Below are 10737 nucleotides of genomic sequence, written 5' to 3' on the forward strand. Positions count from 1 at the left end.
AAACTCGAGCGATCCTTATCCTTATTATCGGACGGCTCAATCGACTAGGAACAGTTTAGAATATACAGTGACTATAAGATGTGTTTCATGATAGACATCCCCATGTTCTACCACATTTTACATACACTATAGTATATTCAAGGTCTTTATCAAAACAACAATAGTATATCACAATATAACAATATGAAGAAAGATAAAGTCATTGTCATTAATAAAAGTGTAAATTATATTAAACAAAAGATTGTTTATACAAAGAGTCATCAAAGCCCTTAGCCACAAGTTGGCTCACCGGGCACCCACTCTTTCACCTAATACAGCACCGACTGCATAGTCACTAGCATCGCACATAAATTCAAAGGGCTCCTTCCATTCCGGCACAATCATGATGGGTGTTGTGATCAACGCCGTCTTGATCTTCTCGAAGGCCTGCAAACAATCATCATCAAACATAAATGTAGAATCTTTTTCAAGCAAATTACACAGGGGTTTTGTAATTTTACAGAAATCCTTGATATTCTTTGGAGGTGAAAACTTCTCAATGGCAACCACTTTGGCTCGATCCACCTCTAACCCATTTGATGACACTTTATGTCCAAGGACAATGCCCTCTTGAACCATAAAGTGACATTTTTCCCAATTTAGAACTAAATTCTTTTCCTGGCACCTCTGCAAAACAAGAGACAGATTATGCAAGAAATGATCAAAAGAGGAACCAAAAACGGAAAAGTCATCCATAAAAACTTCCATCACTTCCTCCACCATATCTGCAAAAATCGCCATCATACACCGCTGAAAAGTCGCAGGTGCATTACACAGTCCAAACGGAATCCTCCTGAAAGTAAACATGCCATAGGGACACGTAAAAGTAGTCTTCTCCTGATCCTCCAGTGCGATAGCAATTTGATTATAACCTGAATAACCATTTAAGAAGCACTAATAGCAATAATCAGCAAGTCTATCAAGCATTTGATCAATGAAAGGAAGTGGAAAATGATCCTTACGAGTAGCTTTATTCAACTTCCTATAATCTATACAAACTCGTCAGCCAGTTACTGTACGTGTGGAGATTAACTCATTATTTTTGTTTTTAACCACGGTAATCCCACCCTTCTTAGGCACAACTTGAACAGGATATACCCAACTACTGTCAGAAATAGCATAAATCACTCCTGCATTCAACAACTTTAAAACTTCTTTCTTAACTACTTCTTTCATGGCGGGATTCAACCGCCTCTGATGATCAACATAAGGGGTATAAGACTCTTCCATCAAAATTTTATGTATGCAAATTGTTGGACTAATACCCTTAATGTCAGAAATTGACCATCCTAGAGCAGTTTTAAAATTTCTCAAAACTCGCAACAACTTATCTTTTGCTACAGCAGACAGGTGAGAAGAGATAATAACAGGACAAGTAGAATTTTCACCAAGGAATTCATAACATAAATGCGCAGGCAATTCTTTCAGATCATGAGTTTCAGTGGATACCTCTGGCGCACTATTTTCCAATGCTTCAGATTCCTTAGTACTCACCATTTTTTCTTTAGGATCGCTGTCAAGGAATGATTTTTCTTCATGTAGCTCCCAATCCTCGTCCTTATCAAATACCTCATCCGCCACTAAACATCTTTCGAGTGGATCAGTAATTCCTGCACATGAAAAAGATTTATGAGAATCAACAATTTCAATACTTTTACATGTACTTACCTCGTTTGGTCCCCTCATGGTGTGATAAATATTAAAAATCATAGCTTCACCACCAACTCGGAGTGTGAGCTCTCCCTTGTGGACATCGATCAGTGCGCGTGCAGTAGCTAGAAAAGGTCTCCCAAAGATCAAAGGAGTTTATTCATCTTCATCCATGTCTAAAATCATGAAGTCTGCTGAAAATATAAACTTGTCGACCTTCACCAAAACATCCTCCACAATACCCCGTGGATATGTGATACTCCGATCAGCCAGCTGTAATGTTATGGTGGTCGCCCTGACTTCTCCAAGTTCCAAGGTTATGTAAACAGAAAAAGGCATTAAATTTATACTTGCTCCTAAATCACATAAAGCTCTATTTACCTTAGAACCACCAATAAAACAAGGGATAGTGAAACTCCCTTGATCCTTAAGCTTTTGTGGCAACTTTTTCTGCAGGATTGCGCTACACTCTTCTGTCAGATTCACCACTTCATTGTCTTGCAACCTCTTCTTCTTAGACATCACATCTTTGATAAACTTGGCATAGTTGGGCATTTGTTCCAAGGAATCTGCAAACGGAATATTAATGTGTATCTTCTTGAAGATGTCTAGGAACTTGGAAAACTGTTCATCAAGTGTCTTCTTCTTGAATCGCTGAGGGTAAGGAAGCTGTGGCTTATACATCGGTTTTGCTTCAGATTCTTTCTTGGGCTCTTCAACCATGATTTCTTCAACCACTGGTTCTTCAACTTCCTTGGCTTTTCTCTGCTCTTTAGCTTCTAACTTCTTCCCATTTCTTAACTCAACTGCTTTTCACTGTTCTTTTGGATTTACTTCAGTATTGCTGAGAAACTGTCCTCGATTTTGATCCTTCAACGCATGTGCAAGCTGCCCAATCTGTGTTTCCCTAGATTTCATAATAGCCCCCAAACTGCACATATGTGTCTCCATGCTGTCCATTCGAGTTTCAGTCCTCGACATCCGCTTGTTAGATTCCGTAACAAATGTAGACACAACATGCTCCAAAGAAGCTTTACCTTCACCTTGATTTGTATTGAATCCCGGAGGGGGTTTCAACACATTTTTGTTGTTGGCATAAGAAAAATTTTCATGGTTACGTAAGCCAGGATGATAAGTATTGGGTGGAAGGTTACCTCGATAATTTCCATAGCCTCTAGGATTGATATATTAAGCTTCCTCAGGTGGATGAGATTCTTCTATGGAAACTGACACACCTGCAGGTTCTGCGATATTCACCTTATTCAGAGAAGCAACTTGTGTACTCAACGCAGACAGCTGTGCAGTGATGGATGTGAGAGGATCCACACTGTACACTCCCTTCTTGACTCTCATACGTTCAGACAGCCATTGATAACTATTGATAGTCATTTGTTCCATCATATCATAGGCCTGAATGGGGTCCTTGGCAAAGATAGTACCTCCAGCAGTAGAATCCACAGGCATCCTTGTGGGCGTATTCAACCCATTGTAGAAAAACTCTATTTCTTCCCAATCTGCAAAATTATGATTAGGACAATGCCTTAACAAATCTTTGTACCTTTCCCATGCCTCATATAGATGTTCTGAATCATGCTGTTGAAAGGTACTGATCTCAATCTTCAGTTGGGTTGCCTTGGATGGTGGAAAGAACTTCTCTAAAAATTTCACAGCCATGCCCTCCCAAGTTGTTATGCTTCCTAGCGGCAATGACTGCAACCAGCTCTGTGACTTGTCCCTGAGAGAAAAAGGAAACAAGCGTAAACGTATTATATCCTCAGAAACACCATTTATTTTTACCGTATCAGTAATCTCTAAAAAGGTGCGCAAGTGCAAGTGAGGATCAGCTGTGGCGCCTCCATTGAATTGGTTCTGCTGAACCATGTTGATTAATGTCGGCTTCAATTCAAAGTTGCTGGCATTTATAGTCCCTCGAGCGATTCCAGAATAGTGAGTCTGGATCGTCGACCTGAAGTGATCTCTGATTGGCACCAGAGGAGCTTGTTGTGCTTCTTCTTCAGCCATGTTCCTTAAATCTTCTCTTCTAATCCTTCTTAAAGCACGTACAGTGCGCTCGATCTCCGAATCAAATAATAGAGAATTCGCACTTTGAGATCGTCGCATAGACTGCAATTTAAAATAAAAAGAAATTAATTAGTACTTAAAATAAGATGAAATAAAAAATCTAAATTAAAAGTTAGACTAATTGGTAACAAGACTAAACAAAATCAAAAATTACTCCCCGGCAACGACGCTAAAAACTTGTTGTGAAAAATACTCGCAAGCGTACGAGTGTCAATTTTTAATATAGTGAAAGATAGAGTGCCGATCCCACAAGGAGTAATTTGAAAATATTCAATACTTGTAATTAAAATAGTCTAAATTTTATCTAGAAAATCAAACGTTGGAAATTTGCTGAAAACTTAAATAAATAGTGAAGAATTATCAAGCTCACTCACACACAAATTCTGAGAAATTATCAATCAGAGAAAAATAGTCCAGAGGTTTTGATTTCACTTGGTCTCGACAATATTCAATCCTAAATAATCTATTTTATGAGTTTCTTTCAATTAATAACCAAGAACACTTAAATTATTCTATTCCCCTCTCCCGAGCAACAAATAGAGTGTATCAACAACAGTTTGATTTCAATATCCCTATTAAAAATCTAGATGCAGTGATATTTTTAAAACGATGTTCCTTAAAGGTTCTATTAACGTTATATACTCTTCCGAGCTATATAAACAATTAACAGTGTGGTTTCTATTGATCCTACTCAAAATCCCCTCTCCCGAGTGCCGGATTCTAAGTAAATATAACAACTCAATTTATGGCCAGTAAATTAAGAAGACATTCAATTCTAGAAACACAATTAATATAGAAATTCAATTTTTTAAAATCAAAGATTCATGAATATGTCTCAACCAAGCTACGTCAACCTCTAGACTAGAAAAGTTTAGTTCATGCTCAAATTCATAAAAAACCAAATCATGTTCAAAGTCTCAAACATAACTCAACAATCAAAAGAAAATAAATGAAAATAAATAAAAAAGCCGTAGTCTTTCTTTCGTGTCCGGTCGAAAAGTTTTCGTCTTCGTTCCAAGCAATTTTCAATTCTTGATCCCAAAAACTCACAAAAGTTCTCTCAAGAATATTGTGTGTATTGGCGGCTGATAGATAGCTCTATGACTCAGAAAAATCCCTTTTATATGACCTAAGAATCGTTCAAAATAATCTCAAGACAAACCCCAAAGTTTCCATAAATAATCGGACTCTAAATCTCCTAACAGACGACGGCGCGGGCGCGCAGGGAACAGGGCGGGCGCGCCTTTATTTCGCAGAAACACTCTTCAACACTTTCTTCAGCGGCGCGGGCGCGGGCGCGCCAAGGAACAGCACGGGCGCGCCTCAAGCTCGACTTCTCTTCTTCAAATCCTCAATAACGGCGCAGGTGCGCCTGGACCTCGAAATTAGCCTTTTTCTCTCTTTTTTTCAACTCTTGATTCTCTCTTTAAACTTCCATCTTTTAGGCTTAATTCCACTTAAATGCATCAGAGTCCATAACTTGCTACACACACAAAAACAACAACAATTTCACGCAACTGGCAGTAGGCACAACCCAAACCAATACCGTGCTCTGATACCAACTGAAACGACCCTTACCTCCACTCTTAATTAAATAATAAAGAAAAATACGGATTTTAAAAAATTTTTTGCCATTACTCGTTTGAAAGTAAACAAACTACCCTGTCACACACAACAACTCTAACATAAAGAAGTAAAAGTGATAAAAGAAATCCAAGCTGCGATAATCATAAACTTCGAAAATAAAGGCAACCCCACACGGTTGCAATAATAGCGATAACAAGTTCAAATCATAAAAATCAAGCACAGGGAAAACACATCCTGGCTAATACTGAAAGTACTCATAGTAAAATTCTTTATTTCAAAACATAGTCTTATGCGGAACTTCAAATAAAAACAGCAACGGTCATAGGGCCTTGCACCGCCAGTGACCTCAACCTCGAGGATCCTGCCCCTCGGTCCCTAGGTACTCCTCCTCACCTGGTAAACAAACAAGCATAGTGAGTCTAATGACCCAGGAAGTATAAATAGTGTAATAACAAGGGTTTAAAATAACTGCAGTAATACTCAAAATACTGTACATAATATACTTGAAACTTAAGCTGTAAGAATGCGCATGCTACAAGGGAATAAGACAACATATAAACAATGAACACACGCCAACTCACGCTATGAAACTCTTGAACTTTCTTAACTTAACTGAAACTCATGCATGACTGAAAACTGAATGCATTAAGACAAGTCAAACTGATACTGAAACTGAAACTGTAAACTTAGATCCAATTGTGACGCTCTGGTTTGATCGATCAATGGCTGCAGTGCACTATGCCGGCAAGACGCCGAGATTTCTCCCGACGCGACTTACCCCTTTATCTGTCATTTGGTAGGGATCTCGAGATTTCTCCCGATCTCACACTACCCGTCTATTTTGGTAGGGATCCCGGGATGTCTCCCAATCTCGTTCTACCCGTCTATTTGGCAAGTGAGTGAGGCATCCCCCAACCCATCAATAACCTATCTCGTCACAATCAAATCACTTCGTTAAAAAAAAAATTTTCTTTTTCTTTCTTTGACTCGGCTCAAAATACTTAGCATGCATGAATAAAAGCGACTTCCTTTGTAACGTTTCGCTTGGCTCAAAGACGATACTCAAACACACATGTATGAAACTATGGGAAATGAAACTCAACGCAAAATTGTAGGTGTTAAGTGTGAGAGTGGCTGCCCCTAGGTGCTAATACACGATCTTAACTCTATTTTTCGCAACCAAGACATAACCTGAGTAAGCACACTAAAAAGCCCTTAACTCGATCTTACCTTAACCGAATTCGACCCCGCTCGAACCGACACTCTCCAAACACTAAAAACTAACCATAGGTCTTGTTTGTAACCTCATTTGACAGCCCAAGCAATACCAGCACAAACCAACTCCGGACAGCCCCTTTTTCCTCCTAAAATTCTGCACCGACACCTCAACTTCAAAGACCCTTAACCCATTGAAAACTTAACCAAAACGAGCCCATTTTATACCGACACGACCTCCACATCATAACCTTGACCTAGGACCAGTCCTAGACACGCCCAGACCTCGCTTGATGCCTCCCCTGCTCCAAAATCAGTAGCCCCTGCCCCAAGAACACATCACTCCACAAGACTTCTACCTTGAGGAAGCACCTCCAAGCCCCTTATCCTTACTTATACCTCCTTCCAAACCATCAAACACACTTATTAACACATCTTAGGACTTACCCCAACCACCTAGGCAGCCCTCACCACCTTTCAACACCACATTTAAAAAAAAACAACTTGAACATACACCAAAATGCATCAAACGCATGGGAATTCAATCAAGCCCAATGAAAATTATCAAAATGCTTCAAACACACTTCAATATCAGCCCTAACCCATGAAAAATTTTGAATTATAGGGCATGTAACTTCTGAAATTTTCGAAAATGTCAATCAAATTTCAAAAATCACCAAAAACCCTAATGAAATTACAGTAAAAACCGAACCCTAACATGTTGAAAATCATGTGCATTTCAAAATTTAAGAAAAGATGTAGAGCAAGTGCATAATAGCTAGCTTGAATGCCCAAGGAATTGCATATACTTGCCTTCACTTTTAACTACAAAGAAATTGAAACAAGGAAGGGGAAAGGGAGCTGAACCACTTGACCAACCACGAGCTAAACCTCCCTAGGTGGTCCTTCGGCGATGGCAGCGGTGGTGGAAGGCGGCGGCGGCGGCTGGAGCTCACAAGGGGGAAACGACCGAAAGGGGGGGGTGGGGAATGAGAGAGAGGGGCGGCTACTAAGGAAAGATAGGGCTAGGGTTTGCTAAATGTGTTATTTTAGGTTTAAAATTTTGAGTGTGTAGTGTGTACATGTGTGTGTAAGAATAGGTGTAAGTAATTAAAATTAGGTGTGAGTGTTGTTTTAAAAGTACAAATTTAAAGTACTACAACTTTTTCCTACTAACTTACACTAATAAAATTCCTAAGTTTAAAACCCCAAATTAAAAATATTATATTGAGTTTTACTAATTCGGGTTTATGAAAATTCTAACTTTTGAAAAAGTTAAAGAATAAGCCCAATATTGCAATAATAAAAAAAATGATTTCTGATACCCGGAAACTTCTAACTTTCAAACTCTCATCTAATTTCCTCCTTCCTCCCTACTTAACTTTTAAAATAACAATCTTGGAATTTACTGCCGAAATCCACCATCGCCAAACACCGGAACCGGAGTTCACTATCTCAAAAATTTCAATAATAAATAACTTAAAATATTTGAGCACTTAAACTTTAAAGGAAACTTAAGAAATTAATTCCAAGCAATTAAAATCATAATTATTAAAAAAGTGAATTTTGGCATGGAATTTAAATTATGAAATCCTAGGTGCTACAAGTTCAAAGGGAAATATCGTAGGAAAAGGCACACTGGATGTTGTTGGTTTGCCTAAACTTCGCAATGTGCTACATGTTGAAGGACCAACTGCAAATGTAATAAGCATTAGCCAACTTTGTGATGATAATTTTCTTGTGTAGTTTGATAAAAAATCATGCAAAGTTTTTGATAGTTCTAACATGTGTGTGATGACAGGTACAAGGTCGTTTGATAATTTCTATCAACTTGGAGAGGAGATGACATGGAGACATACAAAGGTGGATGAATTTAACCTTTGGCATCGAAAGTTGGGTTATGCAAACTTCAAAACTTTGAAGAACTTGAGTAAGCTTGATGCTGTTAGAGGTATGCCTAATTTAAAATATGAAATTTCATTTGTTTGTGAGGCGTGTCAAAAATAAGCATAATAGGGTGTCACACCAGATGTTTCCAACATCTGAGACAACACTCTGTCTTCAGCTTATACATATGGACTCGATGGGTCCAATGTATGTGGAATGCTGTGGAGGTAAGAAATATTCTGTTGTTTGTGTAGATGATTTTTCACTATATACTTGGGTAAGATTTGTGAGAGAAAAATCAGATATATTTGATGTTTTTAAGAATGTGCTCATAAGGATTGTGAATCTTCACAACTTGAAGGTGACCAGAATTTTCACTGATTATGGTAAGGAGTTCGAATACTCTTATTTTGAGAATTTATGTGGTAAGAAAGGTATTTATCATGAATTTTCTGCTCCCAAAACCCCAAAACAGAATAAATTTGTTGAAAAGAAGAATATAACTTTGCAAGAGATGACTAGAGTGATGTTAAGTTCCAAAAATATCTCAAAACATTTTTGGGCAGAAGCCTTAAATACAGCATGTCATACTTCAAATTGAGTATACTTGAGGAATGATTCTACTATGAATTCCTATGAAATTCTCATGGGAAAGAGGCCGAACCTTAAGTACTTTCATGTTTTGGCTGTGTATGTTTCGTTTTGAATGATATGGATCATTTTGCAAAGTTTGATGCTAAAAGTGACAAGTGTTTGGTCTTAGGTTATTTGTGGGATATTCAAGCTTACATGATGTTTAACTTAAGAACTCGAAATTTTTTTGAGTCTATTAATGTTGTTTTTGATGACTTTGCAGATCTGAAGAAGAAAACTGTCGAAGATGAAGTTTATGATTTGTTTGAAAATTCTAAAAATTTAGATGTTTTCCAAGGTGTTACAATACCTGTGACAACACCTCCTACAAAATCTCCAGAAACAAAAATTTGAGCAATCCACTGCTAAAAATGAGGATGAAGACAGTGAGGTCATTAGAGATGTGCATGGAGATATGCAAACCCGAAGGAAAGAAAATGTGGATTATCAAAAGATGGCTGGACTAATTTGCATGAGCTCCACATTTTCACATGTAAGATTTTTGTGTTTTGTGCCAAACAGTGAACCCAAAAAGGTTGGCACTGTATGGATTGTAGCAAGCACCACGTGCATGGTATGGAATATTAACCAAATACTTGCTCAATCTTGGATTCAAAAGAGGTGAGATTGATAAGACATTGTTTGTGAAAAAGTCTCAAGGTAATATTCTTATTTTTCAAGTTTTATATGGATGAAATATCTTTTGTGCTTCTTTTGAAAAACTTGTTGATGAATTTGTGAAGTGCATGTCGTCTACTTTTGAGATGAGTATGGTTGGTGAGTTGCATTATTTCTTGGGGTTGCAAGTGAAACAAATGCATGGTGGAATCTGTGTGTCAAATACAGTATGCTAGAAATCTTGTGAAAAAGTATTTGAATGAAAATTGTAAACACATGCGTACACCAATGAGGTCAAGTGAAAAACTGTCGAGGGAAGATGTTGCCGAAAGTGTTGACAACACCCTCTACAGAAGAATAATTGAGAGTATCTTGTTTTTTTTGTGCTACTGGGCTAGATATCATGTTTAGTTGTATGTTTGTGTAATGTGATAATTCAAGCGTTATTGATATATGCAAAAATCCAGTACAACACTCTCGAACCAAACACATAGACATTTGACATCACTTTATTAGAGATTTGGTCGAGAAAGGCATGATTTGAGTTTATTAGAATTGATAACCAATTAGTTGATATTTTCACCAAAGCATTGTATTTCGAGAGATTTTCGAATCTAAGGAAGTCTCTCAGTATGTGTGCATTATAGACAGAATTGAGATGTTGTCTAGAGTGTTGCCAACACCCTAAGACAACTCCTTTTCATGCATGTGCATTTTTAGGATCTTTAGGCATGTTGCATTCATGCATTCACTCTGTTTTGTGAAGTGTTTGATACTTTGTAACCATTGACCAGTTTACACTCAGGATTCCTTGCAAAAGTGTTTTACATTTAAATGAAGATTAATTAATAAAGAGTTCTGACTAAATCACAAAGTATTGGAGGGATGTTCGTGTATTCCATGATCATGTCCCAAGTGAAAAGTGATTTCGCAAATTCAGAAACTCAAATTAACAAAAAGGTTAACAATAATCAATTCAATCATCAAATTTGATTGAAAATCAGAAGCAAATTGAAAAAGCTACCA

General features: G+C 37.6%; 1 non-coding gene across 1 annotated transcript; it reads left to right on the forward strand.

The window, feature by feature from the left end:
* The first annotated feature begins 3208 nt into the window (after positions 1-3208).
* On the forward strand, positions 3209-3314 carry LOC140876792 (small nucleolar RNA R71). The gene has a single exon (XR_012149025.1). It is a non-coding gene; the product is annotated as a small nucleolar RNA R71 (small nucleolar RNA).
* Positions 3315-10737: the final 7423 nt, after the last annotated feature.

Source organism: Henckelia pumila, chromosome 1 (assembly GCF_033568475.1).
Source record: "Henckelia pumila isolate YLH828 chromosome 1, ASM3356847v2, whole genome shotgun sequence".
Classification (NCBI taxonomy): domain Eukaryota; kingdom Viridiplantae; phylum Streptophyta; class Magnoliopsida; order Lamiales; family Gesneriaceae; genus Henckelia; species Henckelia pumila.